The 21,866-nt window shown below is 46.0% G+C and overlaps 1 protein-coding gene across 5 annotated transcripts in view; it reads left to right on the plus strand.

Annotated features, from left to right (window-relative positions):
- The window catches only part of HIVEP3 (HIVEP zinc finger 3), a 277,890-nt gene that overhangs the window by 133,507 nt on the left and 122,517 nt on the right, over positions 1–21,866 (plus strand). The window lies entirely within an intron of this gene.

Below are 21,866 nucleotides of genomic sequence, written 5' to 3' on the forward strand. Positions count from 1 at the left end.
TTGCAGCTCTGACCTGCACGTCTGCGTGGGCTCTGTCTAAAGAAGGCTCTGACTCCCGTCCCCAGTCTTGCTGATTATCCTATTGGCTCCAGGAGCTGCAAGAACTGATTCAGTGCTTACCTGGAGTCACCTTGATTTTAACAGCTTTTGCTTGACATGATCTGAAGAGTACAGTATATCTAAAACAAGGGCATGTGCTTTTGGGCCATGGCTTCTGGAGCTGGCTCATTGTTGCTCCTTGTCCCCCAGTACTGCTAAGTCCTGGTGAAGATGCAAAAGAGGCATCTCTCCAGCATGGTTGAGGCTGGTTCTTCAGAGAGAGCAGTGTTCATCTCTGGAGAAGTAGAAATTGTTAAAAAAAGTGCATTCCACTTTTTTTCGAGATATAGCTGAACAGTAAGCACAGATGCTGAAGTTCTCTTGCCGATATTTGGCAATTAAAGTCTGGTCCAGCCACACATCATTCTTCTGTCACCTCTCAGAAATTGCTTACTGGCTGCTAACCCTGCTCTGATAATAAGTAATGCCTTTTCTAGGGGGGAATCCAGATACTTATTTGGTATTTGCAAAGCTTACCAAGATCCCAGGGTTGAGAAGGTTTGTAAAAAGTAGAGTGCAGCTATTAACGTCAGTTTTCTCGGTCTCTTGGAGAGTGCTCGGGCTCTGAGGTTTGTTCGCAGATCCAAAATTAGAAAGTTGTTGATGGTTTTTTCATTCAGAGTCACAAAAAGTCCTGTTTGACTGAATTGAAACACCGGGCAGCTGCGAGCAAATGAGGTTGAAAGTGGGTGTAAGAGATGGATGGAGCTCAGTGTAGAGAAAAGATATTGAATTTTAATTATATGTACCTGTAACATACTATGGCAGATTATGGTCTTGGGAGATGGGGTAGAAAAAAGTGAAAACCAGGTTCTGTTTGCACTAAAATATTTCTGTGCATGTTTGGGTACTTTGCTGTGGTAACCAAAGGGCCTATTTTTAGAATCTTTCCCAAGATGCTCCTCTATACTACACTGAATTGCTTGGGAAGCTGGTGTACAAAGTTGTCCCAGGGGTTTTCAAGTTAAAATAAGTATTAATTCAGAAAGACTCCAAAGAATTATGTTCAACATTGATCAGATTTTGTGTGAGATCTTTCTGGCTGCATGTCCTGCCTGGACTTCATGTTGGGCATCTCTGAGATACCAAATTTCAGCATTTAGCTATGGAAAGGGTCGCCTTTTATTTGGCCAGATCCTGACTACAGCACTAAACCAATGATATTGTGACAGCAACTTGTCTTAACAGTTAAACAGAGTAATCCCAAAATGTATGTTAGCATTTTTAATCACAGTATTTTTGGCCCTCAGCCAGTGAAGCATCTTGGATTCTAATCTAGCGAAGATTAGCGCTCTGTTTTCCTGTGAAGATTCATCATGGAAGAGAACAAGCCCACAGGTTTAGTTGTGCATTTGTGTGTGACTCTATGGTGAAATATTTACCCTATCCTGTTTATCTGAAAGTCCTTCAGATTTTACTAGGCTAACGCTGGGGTATTTCTATGTTCCAGTTTTCAAATGAAAGGCATTTAGAAGATTCAGGTTGCAATATTAATTTCTTAGGAAAGTGTTGTTATGCTCCATAAGGTATATATCCAAAAAGAACAAAAACAGTCCTATTCAAAGAAGCCACAAATAGCATGAACAGAGAAAGGCGAGCTTCATTTTCAAATGCCATTCTTCACATTTTATTGTCTTTTATCCATAATCATTTAAATACACTCTCATGTGTTTAAAAAATAACAGCAGCACAGCAATTGCACTTTATCCATAGCGTGCTCATGAATACATTGTGTTTTGTGATATATTGTTCCTTTCTTGGATTTTTTTCAAAGATGTTCCACAAAATGTTTCCATGTGCATTTTAACAAGACAATTCTCTGTCTATAGATGGATTTTGTACCAGAACAATTTGCACTTGCTGAAGGGCTCCATTATTCTTTGAAAATTTTACAAATGCAATAACTAAAAATATGCAGGGGAATGTCTATACACTGTCAGATTCAGAGGAAAAGGTATCCTTACATATATACGTTGCTAACACACGGGCTATCAAAGAGGATTGACAGGGGACTGGGATAGTTTGGCCTAATGGAGGCGCAGGATTGGCACACAGATTTTTAATGCATTTCAATATTTGAGTCTTGAAGAAATGAAGAACTGCAGCTTTAAAAATTACCTGTGAGTAATGGGTCATCTTCAGTCAACGCGAACAACACTGCTGTTAAGAGAAGTGTACGGATGATGGATTTACCTCTGTATGATGCATCAAGTGTGCGCGTTAAACTAACACGGGTATTACGCAGTGAAAATCCTAAAGTGGAAAATGATATGCTGCTGTTAACGTTCGTAACACGGGAGCTCTCGGCTGTTGAAGCCTTTTGCTTTTAACAAGATACATCTCAAGTATGCGTTGTCATCTTGAGTTATAGTTCAGACTTGGGCTCTATTCTGTAGCCATAGAAGCAATTATAATATTATTTGCTTAGTCTCAATTCTTATGTTGTTTATGTGAAAAAAATATGTTTTCTCACAGACAAGGCAGTAGTTAGCATTTTTTAATGTTTTGGATTTACTTTAATCCCTGTGACCCTCGTTATGCATTTAATCCTGGAAGATGAAGTAACTTTTAGACTCAAAAAGATCCGAGTTTTAAGGGCAATGTTTACCGGCGTAGTTTCGTGTTGACACAGATAAACAAAATGCCCTTATTTTTCTTGGTTGTTTTCTCATTTCTTCTTTTACTAGTATTATTATACCACAGAAGCAAAATTAAGTAGGTGCGTAAATAGCATCTTCCAGCAGTGAGGTGGGTAGGCTCATTTTCTTATTTGTTCTGGGTATAGAAAAAAAAAAATACAGTCTCTAGAGTGTGAATATGAAAAACAGGAGGCTAGTATGGACCTGGTTATGTACAGGTAACCTTAATGAGTAGCATTTAGAAGAGCAAATCTGAAATCTGTGCACATATTTAATCTTCATCAGTATTAGATCCGGTTGTCATATCACGGTGATGGGGAAGCTGATGAGAAAATTTGGGTGTTACAGCATGGACAAGACGCTGACATGAAGCCTCTCCCTGTGTATGACTGTACTTTTGCCAGTGTAAAACCAACTGCACATGTATTAACCCGGCTCACGCTATGGGGAAAGCTCGTCTGAAAGCTATTAGACATGGGCAGTCCTGATATGACAATGCAGTTTATGCTACAGTGATCTGGAAGCAATAGTATTTTGTCATCTGCTGGTTGTGGTAACACGACAGCCGATGTGAAGTATTCGTTTAAAGAATGTCAGTGCACAAACTCATTTTTTTCCCCAAACCATGCAGGGAGCGTTACTGAGGATGAGTGTGGAACAACAGACGTTTTGGGTTTTGTCGGCATTAATTGAGATGGATGTGAAGGATTTCTATAAATCAGGGCAACATTGAGAAAGGGTGACTCACTTTGAAGATGCGTCGCGGTGGTGATGTATCCAATACACAGAAATTCGATCAATACAATAAACATGCAGTAAAGGTACACAGGAGACACTGGTCTTGTTGTTTAACCTGCTCTGAAAATGCAAGCGCACGTGGTCTCTAACAAGATTAAATATTACATTTAAAAACACTGAGCCTGTTAACGCAGTGCATAATTAAACCCTGGAATTCATTGCCAAGGAAAATCTTTGAGTGGATCTTAATAACACTTAAAAAAGAGACAGGCACGTCTATTATTAATAAATACAAGCATAGTTCTGTTCTGTAAGAGGTATAAAAAAGCAAGGCTGCTTAAGAAATAGCCTTATATGTGCAAGTCAAACATGGCCTGCCTAGCAAGGAAGTTTGTTTTTTTTTTTTTGCCTTTTATGCTCACTATTATGTTCTGATTTGCGCCTGTCTTTGAAGTGATGGTGCCCATGGCCGGGGAAGATGCCTGCAGAGCTGTGAGGTCCACGGGCAGGTCCTGCAGCTCTGATCGGGAGATTAGGGAGGTCAGCTGAGGCACTTCTGAGAGCTCTCGTGCCATTTAAGGTCACCGTACCATTTAGCAGAGTGGAAAAAAAAAAGAAGATTTCGAGTCTTGCAGCAACGCGGGGTGTTTTGTAGCGGTTTGCCTGTAAACAGATGAACGTGGGGCTCGGTGGATCGCTGCGTGTCCGAGTTGCAGCTGTTTTGCTTTTGAGCTTTTTAAGAAAAGCTGGAGGGGTGAGCAGGCCAATAAAACTGGCTGCCGGCAACCTCAGAGTATTCCTGGGCTTTCACACTCCCCAACTTGTGCTAGTTAACCCAAGCAAAATCCACAGAGAAGGAAAATGGGATGAACCTTGTTTAACCAAATGGGTGTCCTGGATCTGCACTTTGTGACCAGGCAGAGCTTTACTCCTTGATTCCTTTATTAATCAGATTTATGCTACTGTAAATCTATGAGGTGATGTGCAATGACCTGCTGATGGTTTCTGTCATGCCAGTTCATGATCTGGTGGGCATCAATGTTTCATGCTTGATGAGGTTGTGCCTGGCTGGGTCCCATCCTGTGCTGTGTAAGCAGAGGAGCTTTGTTTCGAGGGGAGGCAGAGGCATGACATGGTGATGCTGCGGGCAGAGCCAGGCCACGCTGTCTGCATCTCTGCCTGCAGGCACTTGCTGGGACCTAGAGTCACCGCCTCACTTTCTCATATGGTGGTAGTGGTTTGTAGGACACCCTTGCAATATGGTGGACCCAACATGTGATTCTTGCCTCTGATCTCAAGCTTGCCTTGGTTTGGCCCATGCCAGCCTCTCCTGGCTCCAGCAGTGGAAGGATGGAGGTTTGTGAGGGCATGGCAGCACTCACATGGTGAACACAGTGCGATGCGTATCATAGTACAGAGATGGATGCCTAGGACGAGATTCTCCATGTCCATGCTGGGCACTTCGTGATGCTCAGGCTTGCCCAGTACCAGCAAGCTCTGGGGCAGGGAAGCCCTGGGGCACTTCAATGTCAGATACCAGTCGTGAGCAACCTGCTCTAGGTGGCCCTGCTTAAGCAGGGAGTTGGACCAGATGATGTCCAGAAGCCCTTCCCATCTCAATCATGCTGTGTTAATGTGCCTATGAAGGATATTCCCCTTATATCTGGGCACACAGGGACAAGTCAGGGATTAAAAGTAATAGTCCAGTGACCCTGCCACTGGTGCATAGCCTCTTGAGACCAGGCTCCATATGTCTGCTTCTCGTGCTCTTGCTGTGACATGGGACAGGGCATGAGGAGCGCTGGAGATAGAGCCTCTCCCCAGCTTGCAGGAGGCAATCTGGGACAGTAAAGCCTCAACTTTTCATCTGCTGCTTTCCCTCTGTGTCTTGGGAACTGCCTACTCGATTTCCCTTCTTTGTCATCCCTCTGGGCTTGGCTGTGCTGCTGCATCCCACTGGTTGCTGCCATCTTGGACTATAAACCCTGAAAGGACAATTCTTCTTTACGTGCTTTGCACAAGTGGTAGTGAATGGAGACCTGGGAGGTGCCTGGTTCTCCCTTTCTACGGACTTGTCCTCTGGGAGGTCATGTGGAGATTTGCCAGCTAGAGAAAAGAAAGTTTTCAAGATAGTGATCTCTTCTTAACCTTTTCCTTGAAGCTTGTGTTACTTCCAAAAACCCACACTCAAGACGGGACTGGTGGTGAAGGATTCCCACAAACCCCCTGACTCAAGCTACTGGTCTCAGGTCTCTGGGCTATATGAGAGTCAGCCCTCTGCAAGGAACAGCCAAAGAAGCCTGCTTCATGCTTGCTCCTCCTCTTCTTCCTCCCTGGCTGTGACAGTCATGGGAAGGGCAGGAGTCCAGCAAGCCCTTACACACTGCAGCTCTTTACACTTTGTCGTGAGCCTTGGTCTGGGGAAGTATGTAAGAACATCCTTAAAGTTAATTATGTGTTTCAGCACCCTCCCTAAGCAAGCATGTTTTTTTTAATCAAGACCCTAAGTTGGAGGTGAGAAGAGACAGAATGGGAACCTCACTACTTCACCCTGCAGATTTGAAGTTGATTTTATGCCAAAACATCATTAATTTCTGCCGTCTCAGAAATTAAGCCCTTGCTGTCTGTGCTCGGTGCTGAGATATGTAGGTCTCACTGCACAGCTCTATTAGCTCAATTTACCTTTCTCTTCCAAGGCAGTTTTAGCACTAATTGACCAGAATTCAAACCAGCTTTCTCTCCTGGTAATGTGGTTCATTGCTTATAATTGACCTGCTTTTCTGGCAGCGAAGAGAGCTCTACCAGCCAGCATATACTGTGTGACTGTAGCCTGTAATTACTTAGATTTAAACCCTTGAAGGAAAATTTTAGGAGCTTTCTCTGATGAATTGAAACCGTAAAATAATATATATAAAAGAAAAATTTCCAGGCTAGTCTTCTAATCATCTAAGCAGAGTCAAGGAAGGAAGCTTAGCACTGCTGAGCTGGTGGCAGAATACAGCTTTCTGGAGGAGGTTATGGTTTCGGATCTCCTGGATGGACGACCAAAGAAGTAATTTTTATGTCACTCTCTCAGAGCTGTTGCTTGTGAGGGGTGACACAGAAGACCGAAACCAGTTTTGCCATTCTAAAAGCACACTGTACCAAAGAAACCACAATGCTTAGATGTTGCAGTTGACCACATTCCTGTGCAGCACTGCAGCATCAGCTGCAGCAACTCCAGTTGCTGGTACTGACCCACTCACACACCAACATCTTCACACACACCCCTCTCCAGCAGCTGGCCAGGACACCCCAGTCCCTCTGGTAGCCAATTTTTTCTGTGGTTTCACCTATAGAAAGACACATGTACCCCACTGGCTCCTAGGACCTTCACCTACTTGCCAACTAGTCCGGCTTGGTGTTTGCTAGTGATCACACACTGACCCCTGGTCCCAGTCCAGCTGCTGCACCCAGACCTCATACACACAGGCATGCAGAACAGAGTCCCTTGCCCAAGAAAATAGTGAGAAATGAAGTTCAACAGAAGACAGGACAGACTGCACTCATCATGCACAGGGCATGGCTGGACAAGCAGACTGAGCAACAGTGTTTACACAGGAATGGTCCTTTTTATCTCTTTATCCCTCTATTTTACCACATATGTTCCTCCCAAAACCGTCTTGATCCCTCCCTTCCCCAACTGTGGTTCCTTCCCTAAACATCCTATTGTAAGTCTTGTGCAATTGCCAAATGCCCTTCCCCTGCATCCTATGTGTCCCACACCCCCTGTCTCAAAGGAGCTCCAGTTGACTCATCTCAGTGGGTTTCACAACAGTACCCTGGGGCTGTGGCTCTCCTGGGACAGCCCTGGGAGGAGCCAGGCAGGGTGTCCCTTCCTCGGAGTTGATAATTTGGTTCTCCACCTGCCATTGTGCCCTGTGCTCCTCTGGGCTTGTGGAGATGGGCCTGGGATGGGCTGATGGCTCTGGGATGGGCCTGGGAGTAGCTGGGCAGGGCATTATTTGGTTCCCCTGCCTGCCATGGACTCTCTGTTCTCCTTTGTGGGTGCTCAGGTGAGATTTTTATTGCACAACCTAATATTACCCATAGAAGTGGCCTCTTAAGACGGTCATTGCCATGTTCTGGCACAACCTTGCACGGCAGTTTCCACCAAAAGGTGATGTCTCCCACCTTTCTGCATGGGAGGTGAGGGGAGCAAGAACAGATGTCTAAGGGGAATAGTAAACCTCCAGTCCAGGATAAAATCATAATACTTATTCTGGGAAGGAGGTGACAGCAGTTCTCATACAGCACCTCTCATATCTGTATCAGAGAGCAGCTTTTGTGCTTCACACTGAATCTGGGGGCTGCCCATGTCTAGTGGGTGGTGTTTGAGTAGATGCCTTCCCTTTGGATCAAGACATAGATTAGGTATGAGCAAAGTGTCCAGCTCCAGAGCCTGGGGCATTTCTGAGCATGTGTGGGTGCCTAAATGTGAGCACCCAGGGATATTTTAGGTGCTACGTGCCCTCTAGTCAAGTTTAAACATTTGCAAGGCTAAGTAGCTTGGAGCATGGCACGTCTGGATTGCTTTCCTGAATGCGCACACCACATCAGATGCCAAAGCCAGTCAAAGATGCCAAAGCAGATGCAAAAACATCTGGACATCACCTAAAGCTCAAAGATTTTCTCCATCTTCTGCTGATACCCAGCATAGAGCGTTGGTTGATGTCCAGCAGAAATCCTTTCTATTCTCCTGCCTTGGAGGTAAGCAATAGCGTAACTTCTGCCATATAGCTGTGAGGGAGAGAAGAAAATTGAGTGGGAAACATACCTCGCTGTTTAAATTAACCTCTCTGGGATTCTTTTTAGAAGATAGGAAAAATGACAACCTGATTTACAACAGCCCTTTTCTGCCTTGAAATTCACTGTGTGCCTGTCCTGTCTCTCTGCATCTAGAAATAAATCATCAAGCGCTTCAGAAACGCACTTACAGAAATATACCCTTTTATTTGGCCACCATATGTGCTTGACAGCTCAAACACGCTTTTTCAGGCAGTGCTGACTCTCCGTGTTTCTTCTCCAGACCCCCTGTGTTTGAAATATTGATTTTACATACAGGCTTTGCCGTTATTTCCTTGGTTGGGGTCTCTGAGTGGCTGCAGAAGGGGACTGCAGCAGATTTTTTCAGATTGTTAATGCTGTTTTGGGGAGTTTTACAATGGGAAACTTAACAAGGGTGAGCTGAAGAGTTTTAAAAACTTCATCTTCCAAAAGGAGCAGGATGTGCATGGATACACGAGCCCAAAGTTCACAAAAGCTGGTGTAATTGCAAATTGTTGAAGGACTGATTCTGGGTGTGGGGGCTCAGATGCAGAAAATGCTTTTCTCTCTTTCCATTTAACAGAAAAAGAAATGTCTAAACTAATACAAAGCAGCAAGATTTGTTCCTCTTGAGAAAGAAGAGGCAATCTAGAGGCAAAGAGAGAGGACAACCAAGAATTTAATTTCTCTTTCTCTGCTCAATAAAATAACTAAAGATAAACTGTTGGCTAATTTTATACCCTTGACACAGTGCTACACTGGAGAATGAACTTAAAGTAGTTGTAAAATAAAAATTGTCTAAAAAATAATCACAGTTTTTAAAGTTTGCATTTTTATGCAGAGAAAATGTACATGCTGAGAATGCTGAAGCGTGGCTGCAAATTAGTTACGGCTCAAATTGAGAGGAGCCTGTTGCCACTAAAAGAAGCAGCACCTTCCCCAGTACACCGTGTGCTGTGAGGGTGAGGATCAGTGCGGCTTGCCTGTACCCAAGCTTGGACACTTGTATATTCACAGGCACAGAGGAGAAATGCGGCTGTGCTCTCCTGAGCATCAGAGAGCAGTGAAATTGGGATTCACACAAACAGAAGCTTTGTGCAGGAATAGCCCAGTTCTGACCACGGTTTTCTCAAATCTGGAAAGAAATCTGTGACAGAGGCTCCCGGAAAGTCCCCAGCAGAATCAGGCTTAGCTGGGTCCCACGTGTCGGACAGCCTTGTTCTTGCTGGTTGTTTTGGTACATGGAAAACCCAAGTCGATGTTTTTTTCCAATGAATAACTAATTGTTTACATAAGATAGATTCAGTTCCTGATGTGGAGAGGGTTATGAGCCACCTCAAACCTGCCAGGTTATTAGGACGCTCACCTGGAAGGACTAAAACGGAGCTTCCCTCATTGTAGCTCATTTATGAGCTTCCCTCATTTAAACAGCAAATTAACTCAAGCCAAGTGAGAGGATCTTCATCCCAATTTCCAGTTTTAAAAATTGTGGAAGATCTTCATTGCATCCTGAGGCAGAGCAGGCAGATCTCTGAAATAAGACATTTGTGCACTCGCACACAACACACAAAGAAAACCTGTCTGCCAGCATCCCTACTACAGATATAAACCTATGTGAACTTTCCCCATTTTCCTCTCACAGAATCTGCTCTGAGGAGACTCCCATGGCAGAGCAGTCCTGGCGGGGTGGGTTGCAGGACCGGTGTGTACTGCTTGGTTAGGAGTCCAGGTAATCCCTATGCTGAAGGCTGCATTTTGGTTCTCTGGAGTTTCAGTGCCATTCTCCATATTCCCAGAAATCTGTGTCCTCTTTTCCCAGACCATTGCCATATTACCTTTTTCAGGAATAAATCCCCAAATCATCTCTATGGCCAATTCATACTCTTTCAGTTGCTTGTGTGACCCTGAATGCAGGAGAGAGAATATAGGACAAAAATCAGAGGGAAATATCTTCTCATGCAAAGTAAGTTTATCAGGGGCTGTCCTGGTGGTTATGAAAAATCCCTTAGTCCTTATCAAGATGTGAGGCCATGTTGTTTACAGGATAGCCAGGCTAGAAAACCCCAATAAGCAGTTGCATTAAGAGAGCTGGGATCTTGCCTGTGGACTGTTTACTTTCAACTTGTCAAAACTAAGTTTGGAAGATCGTTAGCCAACTCTTGTCTGAATTAGAAATGTCCTACCCAGTTCCTGGTGCTGCACTGAGAGGAGCAGCCATCCACAGATGGGTCGGATCAACCCCTGAGTGCCAGAGTAGCCCATACACTACTCGAAGGGGCTTACTGGAGGTTGAACTTCACCTGAAAACGCTCCAGCCCCGATTAGGTTGTAGCCACACACACACAGACATGGTCTTGGCTGTTGCAAAAGGTTACTTGGCCATGTGGGGACATGTCATCTAATTACTGGCTGCACATAGCCTTCCGAGTGGCCCAAGCATTTTGCAGCTATTTTCCCCTGTTTGTGCAAGCGTTTTGTAGTATTTTCATCATGATAGTGATGAAGTTCAATCAACCAGTGGACAGACCTGTCCTTCTCTTCTCTTGCTGTATCTTCTTAGGTGGTACAGCCACATACCTTCTGGCTACCTCTGGAGAAGGGACACAGAGGTGGATAGACCTTAATTTGACCAGGAATAGCAGCTCAGGTTCTGGAACCACAAACACGGCAGTGGTGATTTTATGATTTCCTGCAGTGCATTGGTTCAGGGTGTTGAGATTTCTTGGATACCCTCATTTCACATGTGTTTATTTGGATTTATTTCTCTATGTGGCCTGAAGTCTTAATTTCCTAAGTTTATAAGTTCTAAGTTACTACATCTTATTTGGAAGGGTCTTTTTGATGAATTTCCTTGTCTACAATGTATATTTTTTTTTTTGCATGGAGTTCATTAGTGAATGATATACAACTGAATGTATGAATAATACATAATAACCACAGTGAGGGTAGTCAGGTGAAATTTCTACCAGTTTGATGAAGTGTAAAATAATGCACATTCATGCACTTACATACACACATCCTTTTAAGAGCACACTACCGGAGTTTCGGGGCAGTGCGAGCAGCAGGGTTGGGACTCCTCTCATCTCTCTCCAGTTGAGAAGTCATCCACTCTCCCTTTGCATTCAGTAGAGAGAAAAAAATGTTCCAGGGCATGATTCACCTACTACTTTAGATGTGTATCTTGCACAACGTGAATCAACTCTAGGACTTCCTCCATAAAAGGAGGTGTGGAGGTATTTACTTTGTAGAAATCTGAAGTTGGATGAGATAAATTCCAGCCAGGAAGCATGCTGCAGAAGACAGAGATTAATATATTTTTATTAGCACTAGCTTAGAGGCCTGTGCTGCCAAGAATAGCAGATTGGGAAAAGGTGTGCAGGGTTAAAACCCCCAGTTCTCTTTTTCTCTGTATTTTAAAGGCTTCCTTTGGGCTACGCAGCAGCTCACGAAGATCCCAAACAAAAACACAATGCTGCTGGGAGCCTTGAAGTCCCCAAAGTTCAAACTACCAAGTAGCCACAACATTTTTAACAAGTGGTGGCGAGTGAGCAATGAGAACTGCTGTCATACTCTGATGCCCCTGCCCATTCATTCCAGCCACAGGTGAATGCACGGCCACAGTAAATAAAAGATTTGTTATTTCTTGTCTCATAACAGTCCTGCTTCAGGATGTTGTATTAAGTAGCCTATGTAATGTAAGTAAGCACATTGATTAGGTACAATAGTCATTCATAATTTTGCTTAATTATATTTTTCCTAGTGCAATCTATGTTTAAGATTTTACTGAATTTTAACTTTGCACGAAGAATTTCAGAGCCAACATTACTGCGCTGTGAGGTAGCTTAGGAGAAAGACAAGCTTGCTGCAGGAACTAGTTTTGCAGCAGTTCTGCCATTATTATTCAGTGGATGCATATTTCTGCACTTAAAGAACAAATGCTATAAATTTGGAGAAGCTGTGCTGTGTGCATTTTCTTATACATCAAAGAACTGAAATCCCTGCTCTACAAATGCAAAAAAACCTAAGCTGACTCTTAACTATAAAGTTATGTTTGTTGCCTGAATGATGCTTTTTATTTCCCCCCCCCCTTTTTCAGTGGTGTTAGGCTGCTGCCTGCTCTCTCTTGAGCATCCATCAAAAGATGCTGTTTGTTTGTGGCCAAATGCACACCATCCCCCCCCCAGGTCCTGTTGCGTTTAGCCACAGATGCAAAACTTATGATGTTTTATTATTGAAGTTTGTTAAAATGACACAGTCCACTAATAAAACTATTTTGTTTTTCTATTGCTAATTCTGACTTGAAAGAGAGAATATGAGCTGACAAAATGTTGCAAGTTTCTTCAGCAAGAAGCAGAAATGAGGTAATGCAATTAATGCGAAGAGCAGCAGAAACTTCTGGTAGAGCTCTCGTCATGGGAAATAATTCTTCCATGAAAATTCACTGATGCGTTATTACCTGGCTTCACAGTGTAGTGGTATTTGTGGAGTTTCAGTCCAAACACACATCGCTGATGTTACTGCTGTAAAAGTTTTAAGAGTTTCTAATTGGTGCTCAATATACTGGATTTGGAAGAACCGTATTAAAAGTTGTTTGTTTATCCTTAGGTCCTAGCAGAAGAGGCAGTTTTAGGGAATGTATGAGTGTTTTGTCTCTAGAAGAAAATAAGAGTTGTCATTGCCCATCTCCATCCAGGCCTCGTACTCATCGATCTCATAGTGTTAAGACTGAACTTCAGAATTAATATAGTTTTTTCTCTAATGAGGATGTATTATTCAATGTTTCTTGTGTCATTCGTTGTTTTACTTCTTCCTGGGCCAGTCCTCAGCCACGTGCAGCATAAACCGTCCTATTTAAACACCACCGAGAATCTGGGGCCAAATTCAACCTCAGAATTACTCCGCTGAAATGAGTGGGCAAATTGTTAGGAAAATTTCCGTGTTTATCTGTATACCTACTAAAGATATTGAAAGAGCATTCAAAGGTCTGAGTGCCCAAAGGAAATCTTTTCAAATAGTAAACGAACCTGCCAGTTCAGGTGGAGCAAATGAAAAAGGCCTGCAACTGAACTGAGAGTCCCTCAACCTCACTGGGCAGTGCCCCAGCTTCCCGCTCTGCTCACGTGCCGGCGAGGTAAATGGGGCTGAGCAGGGGAACCTGAGAGCAGATGGTTACGGGTGCAGTGTGCGAGCAAGTGCCAAACGTCCAAGACGGGGCATGCTGCCCGCAGCCACCACCTCCTCCTCTGCCTCTACTGCAGGACGGGTGCCTGCGGTGGCAGCTACAGCAGGATGCTGCCTTGGAGGGGTGGAAGAAGCAGCCCCATTGCTTTGCGTGGGGTTTTCCTCTAAATCACAATTGATGGCAGCATTTGTGGTGCATTTCTCAGTGATGCCCAGTGACAGGACAAGGGGCAATGGGCACAAACTGAAACATGGGAAGTTCCATCTCAATATGAGGAAAAACTTCTTTCCTTTGAGGGTGCCAGAGCACTGGAGCAGGCTGCCCAGGGAGGGTGGGGAGTCTCCTTCTCTGGAGATATTCAAAACCCGCCTGGACACGACCCTGTGCCACGTGCTCTGGGTGACCCTGCTTTGGCAGGGGGTTGGATTAGATGATCTCCAGAGGTCCCTTCCAACCCCAACCATTCTGTGATTCTGTGATTTGGGTTAATCCTGCCTGTAACCACACCACTGCACATGAAATGCAGCACTCTGGTGATCTGCTGAGATGCACCAAGAGATGCAAGCTGCAAGTGCAGTATCCATGTCCAAGCACCAGTGCATTGGGACATGTGACTTAAAATCTGGACCTCATCTGAAAACTCAAAGCGCGTCGCGCTCCCTGAGCATGGCATTCAAACAACACAGTATGCCCAGCAAAGTGCATGCTTCCCGTGAGCTTGAACAGCCCATGTGGCAACGGCATCGCTTTGCTCACTCGAGCAGCTCAGGGCCAAACCACGTTGTTTTTCCCAAAGGGCACAGACATCCTGGATCACGGATGGACCGCTCTCTGCTGCTGGCAGTTGATGGTTTGGTGTGACTAGGCAGTGAGGCATGTGGTGAGGGAGGATGGAGCAAAAAAGTTTTGGGTGTCACTCAGTTCTCACTTGCACTGAAGAAAACTGAGAGTGAAGGGAATGACACCTGGACAAGCTGGAGAAGTGGGCCCATGTGAACTTCGTGAGGTTACACAAGGCCAAGAGCAAGGTCCTGCACCTGGGTTGAGGCAATCCCCAATGCCAGTATAGGCTGGGGGATGAAGGGATTGAGAGCAGCCCTGCAGGGAAGGACTTGGGGGTACTGGTGGATGAAAAACTGGACATGAGCCGGCAATGTGTGCTTGCAGGTCAGAAAGCCAACCATACCCTGGGCTGCATCAAAAGCAGCGTGGCCAGCAGGTCAAGCGAGGTGATTCTGCTCCTCTACTCTGCTCTGGTGAGACACCAGCTGCAGTGCTGCGTCCAGCTCTGGAGTCTTCAGCACAGGAAAGACATGGACCTGTTGGAGCAGGTCCAGAGGAGGGCCACAAACATGATCAGAGGGCTGGAGAACCTCTCATATGAAGAACAGCTGGGGTTGTTCAGCCTGGAGAAGAGAAGGCTCCAGGAAGACCTTATTGAGGCCTTTTAGTACTTAAAAGGGGCTTATAAAAAAGATAAGGACAGACTTTTTAGTAGGGCTTGTTGCAATAGGACAAGAGGTAATGGTTCTAAACTAAGAGAGAGTGAATTTAGACTAGATATAAGGAAGAAATTTTTTGCTATGAGAGTGGTTGAGACACTGGCACAGGTTGCCTAAAGAGGTGGTAGATGCCCCATCTCTGGAAACATTCAGGGTCAGGCTGGACGGGGCTCTGAGCAACCTGAACTAGTTGAAGGTGTCCTTGCTCATTGAAGGGGGTTGGACTAGATGGCCTTTAAGGTCCCTTACAACCCAAACCATTCTGTGATTCCATGACACTGGTGGAAGGTCAAGCCCTGTGTTTCCTTTTATGCACAATCTTTTTTTTCAGGGTGTGTGTTGCTTTTTATTTTTTTGTCTATTACCTCCCCCACCCTTTGAGGATTTTATTTATACTTTTGTTAGTTATTAATTTCTTTTGCTTGGTTTCTTGTTTGGTGCTTGGAAGTCCCCCATCTCACTGCTGGTCACTGCACGTGGCTTTTTTTACTGGGATTTCGGGCACAGCGTTCTCCCTGCTTGGGAATTCATGGTGAGGGCATCCTGTGCTGTACTGTGCTTAAGGTAAAATGAATCTAAGCAGAATATTTGCATGGGACAGTTGATAATTCACAGTCAGAAATGATTGTGGTTACTTGAAAAGTGTTGTCAGGGTCAAAATTAAGGAGAAACGGGTTTTAGGCAGCATGACTGAATTTTGATGGCTGTTTCTACGGCATCTTTTGTCTAAAATGATGACAAATACTTGTAGACTATATACATGTGGTACTGCCAAAAAGGAGATGGTTCAGGGGTCAGTGGTTGATTTTACAAACAGTCATTCAGGATATTTGAGATGAGCAATTTTTAATGGGACTTAGGAGCTCTACTAGGTGGAATTCAAAAGACTTTAACCGGTAAACACTACGATGGCAATTTGTGACCGTTTAACCTCTTAAAAGCAAAATGGAGCTTTTATTTTTGCACTGTTTTTGGGGGGAGATGACTCCTGTGCATACAGTGTAATTCAAAACATAAGGTAAAAATGCTTATTTAATTTTTAAATTAACGCTCGTTACGTATAGACACCCATTCTGCTGGATGTGGACCTACTCTGTAATACCTTGTTTCATGTGTGTTGATGTGGTTATGGGGATGTTACGGTCTATGTCAGTGTTTTTTTTTTCTTGATTTGTAAATCTTACATTTTTACAGTGGGGTGCACTCATTTGCATAGTAAATTTAAGCTTCCAGGCGCTGGCTTTGCTTTTCTTAGTTACAACTCACAAAACCCTTAGAAACTGCCTCCGGATCCCCAGGGCTCCCCAGGCATGCTGGAAACGCACAGCCTAAAATTAATAGGAAGGTTGTACAGAAAAACAGAAGGGAAGGGAAAAAAACGTGCTGGAAGGTAGTTGTGTCCCTTCCCCCAATGCAAACAGGGCTGGCAACTGAGTGTCCAGGCTAATAGCTCTGAGGATGCTATTGCCTGTCCCCAGGTACTTTGCAAAACTGACTTAAGTGAGTGTGAAGCTGCTCAGGTGTTTGTGCAAAAAAATAAACACAGGGTAAGATGGTGCTCAAAGACATGTATGTAGCTTATTCCAGCGGTGCAATAAGCATTGCTTAAGGCTGTTTGATTTCTATAGGTACACATATGGCTGAAGGGAGAGGTCCCAGGCTTCTGACTGACCCTCCTCTCCCTGGGAGATGCTGAGCAGGACGCGGGAGGCAGGCAGGGAGCTGGCAGGCTGGGTAACCCCCGGCTGCTGGGAGCGAAGGTAGAAGGAAGGGGCACAGGCAGACGGAGAACACACAGCCCCAAGGCGAGGGTCTGTGCCACAGGCAGAAGCTGGCAGGGATGGCTCGCAGGCAGGAAGCATGTCAGCCTGGTTATTTCACTCATTAATTCCTGCCATGCCAAGATGCAGCAACCTCTCTCCCCGAGCGCTTTTCGCCGCGGCGGCATACGTGTGCTCGCTCAGATTACTCAGAGTTGGCCGCGATTTCTATTCGCAACATATTGTTTGACAAATGTCAATTCTGCAGAAAAATAACTTAAATTGTTTCTTCGAGACAAAGTTTCAGATTTAACATTGAGCAGATGCTCTGTCTAAAATTAGCATAATGATTCCTCATGCCTGCTACTTACCAGCACATGTGTCTTTAATGTAAGTGTTGGAATAATAATGAAACTTTGCAGTGAATATTTTTGGGTAATTGAAGATTCTCCCGCACGCTTTTGAAATGTTTAACGAGCGCAGGGACCTTTTGAGTTAAGGAACGCTGTTATTCCCGTTTTGCAGATGTGGAAAAGTGAGATGCAGAGTTCCTGCGGTGCCTGAGGTCCAGAGAGCTGAGCCACGGTGAGGGGAGGACCAAGGCTCCCAGGCAGCTGAATGTGTGCTGCCCTTCAGTGGGCATTAAGCTCCTGCCTGCTGATGTGATGGTTGAAAAGGGGCGTGGGCTTCTGGGGTCAGACTGTTCCAAATAAACACACCTCAGGAAAGGCGTCTGGTGGGATTTCCAAAAGCAGGGGGAGCTCAGGGCTTGTCGGTGGTGCTGACTGAGGCTAAAACTTCTGAAGATCTCGTTTCACTTTTAGGGATTTACAGTTCAGGTTGTAAAATGTTGTTAAATACATCTGAAATACGTTTGATTCACAGGTTACTGCTGCTCCAGCTTTCCCGAGGGGACGGATGACATGAAAACCATATTCCTTGTCCCGTCTTCAATCAGCAGTGTGATTGCTCATACTTGGGTATGGGGGCTTTAAAAAAAAATCAAAACCCACAACAGCATTTGTAAGTCCCCAGACCATTTCCCCAGATGGAAACACTTTGACACAGAAAGGTGAAGTGACTTGTTGATAGTTACACAGCAAATCGGTGGGAGAACTGATATGAAAACCCCCAATTCCCACGCTGTAGCCAAGGGGTTCTTTAGGGGAACCTCCTTTCCCACTGAGTTACTCCAATGGCAGCTCTAGCAGTTGCATATATGGAAAAGCTGAAAGTCCTGACCGTGCTTTTGGTTTCTGTTAATGCATTTTAGCAGCAGGGAAGAGAGGGATGAGTTAGGGACCAGCTGGAAGCACGCAGAGCACCGGAGGGTGCTCCGAGGAGGAGCACAAGGCTGGGAACTGCTGCGCAGCAGCAGGAATGGTGGAAAAACTAATAGAGCTCAAAAAAAAAAAAAAAAAAGAAGTGGGAATAGTTTCAAAGAGGCCTTTTCAGGCAGCGGGTAATTTTTGCGCACCCTGGGCCACGCTGAGGTGAACAGGGGTGGGTGAAGGATGGGGAAGCAGCGTAACCGGTCTGAAGAGCGAGGGGAGGAAAAGAGTCTGACCTTTAAATGAAGAGTGAAATGTGGTTGTTTTAACCATCCTCGACATGAGGACAGTCCCTTTCCTGACTAAACGCTGGTTTCTAACAAAGGATTTCCACAAAACTGCCCACCGTGGCCTGAACTTCACCCCGTGTGTTCCTGACCCTGCAAGCTGGAAAAAGAGTCTCAGGGGAACCCGGCCCTTCGTTTTCCCATTTAAGCAAAACCGCACTCTTCCACTTAAGAAAAGCCACCGCCGCTGGGCAAACACCTTTGTGTTGATTTCCTTGAATGGCTGTGTTTGTACTGTCCAGGGGAAAAATACCTTGACCATTTTGGGTGTTGGAGCACAGAGACTGACCTCCGTAACCGGGAAGAGAAGGCGCTTGGGTGTTTGGTGTGATGGGCAGACTCAAGGATGCTAGTTAAAAATAAATTTAAAAAAATATATAGCATTTTTTTTTGATGAAAATCTTAAATGTGCCCATGTTTGGTACTGTGGGGTGCACTTTAAAAGCAACATTAGCACCTTGCTACTATTTTCATGAATTCCTGGGGCTGTGTCTTCTGAGGAGAGGGAGTTTATCATAGCAGAGATGCTGAAGCCTCTCACAAGCACGCTGGCTGCCCTCGCCCTTTCAGACTGGGAGGTGGTATTTTAATAAGTGCTTCTCACAGCCAGTTCTCAGTTCATCCCCATGGGCAAAAAAAAGGAAGGAAGACTGTAGATGTGTCAGGAGGAGATGGTCTGTCTCTCTGGCCTAGTAAAATCATAACCATCGTGAGGCTGCTGCTGCAATCTGAGGTGCTTGCACAGTAAATGAGATGTAACCAACTTTTTTCCCCACTGTGGCATGGAGTAAATGAGAGTCTTTGGTGGCAGCTTTTGCTTCTGATTAAGGGTCCTTGCATTTCTGTCCATGCTCCTGACAGCTATATTTCATTTATTACGTGTCCATCCAAATCCTCACGTCCAATTTGATGAAGAAAGCGGATCCCTTGCCATATCCAATCCCTTCGATTGCCACAGTCCCCCTGCTCACTCCGGGTTGCATTAGGTAACCTTTAAGGACAAACCTGCTTTTACTGCTCTGGGCCCATCAGAGCCACTCCACGCAGAGCTCCAGATGAGATCTGCTCTCAGGGGCCAGGAGCAAAGGGGATGTGCAGCTGGGGCTGTAACCCCAGTGACTGGGATGGAGTAGCTTTGTAATTGCAGCCGGCGCGACGTGAAAGTCCACCCGAGGAGGAAGCACACCCAATTTCAGTGTTTATCAAGGGAGGTTTGAGAGGGTAGAGGCCACTCCACGTGCAGTGGTTGAGAGTCCTTCTGGGCTCTTTAGCATATCCAGTGTCTGACTGCATCCGTACAATTCCTTAAAGACCTTAAGCAACTGCACCTGCTTAGAGAAAGTGACTCAGGCTGAGAGAGAGGAGGGGAGACCATGGGAGCAAAACGAAACAAATAAAAATATGAAGCATTTTTACATCATGTTCTAATTCTGATTTCTGTCTGGAATGAGAAAAGCTGAAATTGGGTGTGAAACTGGGCTATTGAGGAAACAATATGCTCATAGAAAGTGCATTTGTTACGTGGTATATTCTCGATTTTAGCACCAAAAGCGTTTTGCGGATGCAGTTTACGTGGAGCGTGCTCTGTGGCTGGCTGAAGTCGGGCCAGACTGGTGTTTCCATAGGTTTCCAATCATTAATTCTCCTCAAAAGCAACATGCTGTTTTCTAAGCGAAACAACTCTGTTGATGCTCACCCCAAAAAGCACATCCTGCTAAGTTTCTCCTTTGGCTGCCAGCGTAATTCTTTCCATCATAGAGACCTCACATCATCGTTATTTCATCCTTAGGTGACTATTTTTTGGCTTAACCCTGACTTTTTGGAGTCAGACAGGAACATAGGCTTGGTAATAGTGGGGTTTTGGGGGTTGTTGGTTGTTTTTCTTTTTAACTAATGATTTTTTTTGTGTAGCCTCTATTAGAAAAGGAGGGCTCAGATGCAGTTTTGCTAGGGTGTTTTGCCAGGTCCACCATATAGTGGCAATACAAACTTAGCAAGCATATACTGATGAGCTGAGCAAAATAAGTAACCTTGACAAAAGTTCTCATTTTTGCCAGTAAAACCCTATCTCCAGTAGCACTTCTATGATGCCAGAAGAAGCACGAAGCGTTTTGCTGAATATGCACATATATTTTAAATGTAAAACCAGCCTGGGATGCAAGGCTACTCTTCTGCTTTCTTCTAAAAATCCCCAGCCTGCTTCTTCCCAGCTACCTAGCTGAAAACCCAGGGTTATCTTGCTCTGAGCTCAACTTAGCCCCCCCTGCCCAGCCCGAAGCCAGGATCCCACTTGGCAGCCGGGACAAACACCAAGCGAGCCCTTTTGCCATCACCACCTGGAAGAGGGATATGATCTGTGGATTTCGTTTGCCTGATCATTTTCATAGAATCACAGAATGCTTTGGCTTGGAAGGGATCTTAAAGACCATCTAGTTCCACCCCCTCTGCCGTGGCCAGGGACACCTTCCACTAGACCAGGTTGCTCCAAGCCCCATCCAACCTGGCCTTGAACACTGCCAGGGAGGGGGCAGCCACAGCTTCTCTGGGCAACCTGGGCAACCACCCTCACAGCAAAGAATTTCTTTTTCCTTGCCTGCAGCCGTATGAGGGAGCACTTTGTCTCCCCCTTTTAGCGCAAGGGCTCACGGTCGCAGTTTTTTTACGGCAGTGAGAACTTAAAAAAGAAGACAAGAAAAAAAAAAAGAGGGAAAAATGAAAAAAAAAACAAACACCAGGGTGCATTTTGGGGATACATCAGGCAGTTTGAGCGGGCGCAGGGTCCCGGCTCCCGCTGTGGCCGTGGAGGTGGCGGTGCTGGGCGCTGCGCACCGCGCCCACCCGCGGCCGTGGACGTGGCTGGTGGGCGCGGAGGTTCCCTCCGCTGGAAACCCCGGCCGGAGCGGGCTGTCCCCGGCCCGGCCGGAGAGGGCAGCCCCGCCGTCCCTCCTGCAGCCGCGGGGGGATGCTCACGGGCCCCCTCCGGGATAGCATCCCCCCCCCCACCACCCACGACGGGGCGGCCGGGGCTGTATGTGCCCCCCCTCCTGCTCCCAAACCGCAGCCCGAGGGAAGGGCTGGCAGCAGCGTGGTCAGGCTGCTCCCGGCTCCTGCCGCTACGCTGGCGCGGAGCGGAGCGGGGTCCCCCCCGCGATGCGCCGGGGGAGGCTGCCGCGGGCAGCGCCTGGATCAGCGAGGTGGGGGGGGGAAGAGCCTGGAGAGATGGGGAGGGGACGAGGAGGATGTGGGGGAGGAAAGCGGCGAGGGAGGGATGGAGAGGGGAGGGAGGCGGCGGGGCGGGCGAGCCGTGCTGGCAGCGCGCTCCCTCCGCCGCGCCCGGGGGTCTTCCCCCTCCAGCCCTGGGGCTCCCCCATCTCTCCAGCCCCGGAGTAGCCGGGCTCCCCCCGCCCTCCGACGGCACCGGCTCCTGCAGGCAAGTAGCCGCTTTTGTGATGGAAAACGCTGGCGTCTGCGGGGCGGCGTAGCGGGGCGGGGGGACACACACACCCTCCCCATCTCCGACCC

This window comes from Nyctibius grandis, chromosome 24 (genome assembly GCF_013368605.1).
Source record: "Nyctibius grandis isolate bNycGra1 chromosome 24, bNycGra1.pri, whole genome shotgun sequence".
In the NCBI taxonomy this organism is placed as follows: Eukaryota; Metazoa; Chordata; class Aves; order Nyctibiiformes; family Nyctibiidae; genus Nyctibius; species Nyctibius grandis.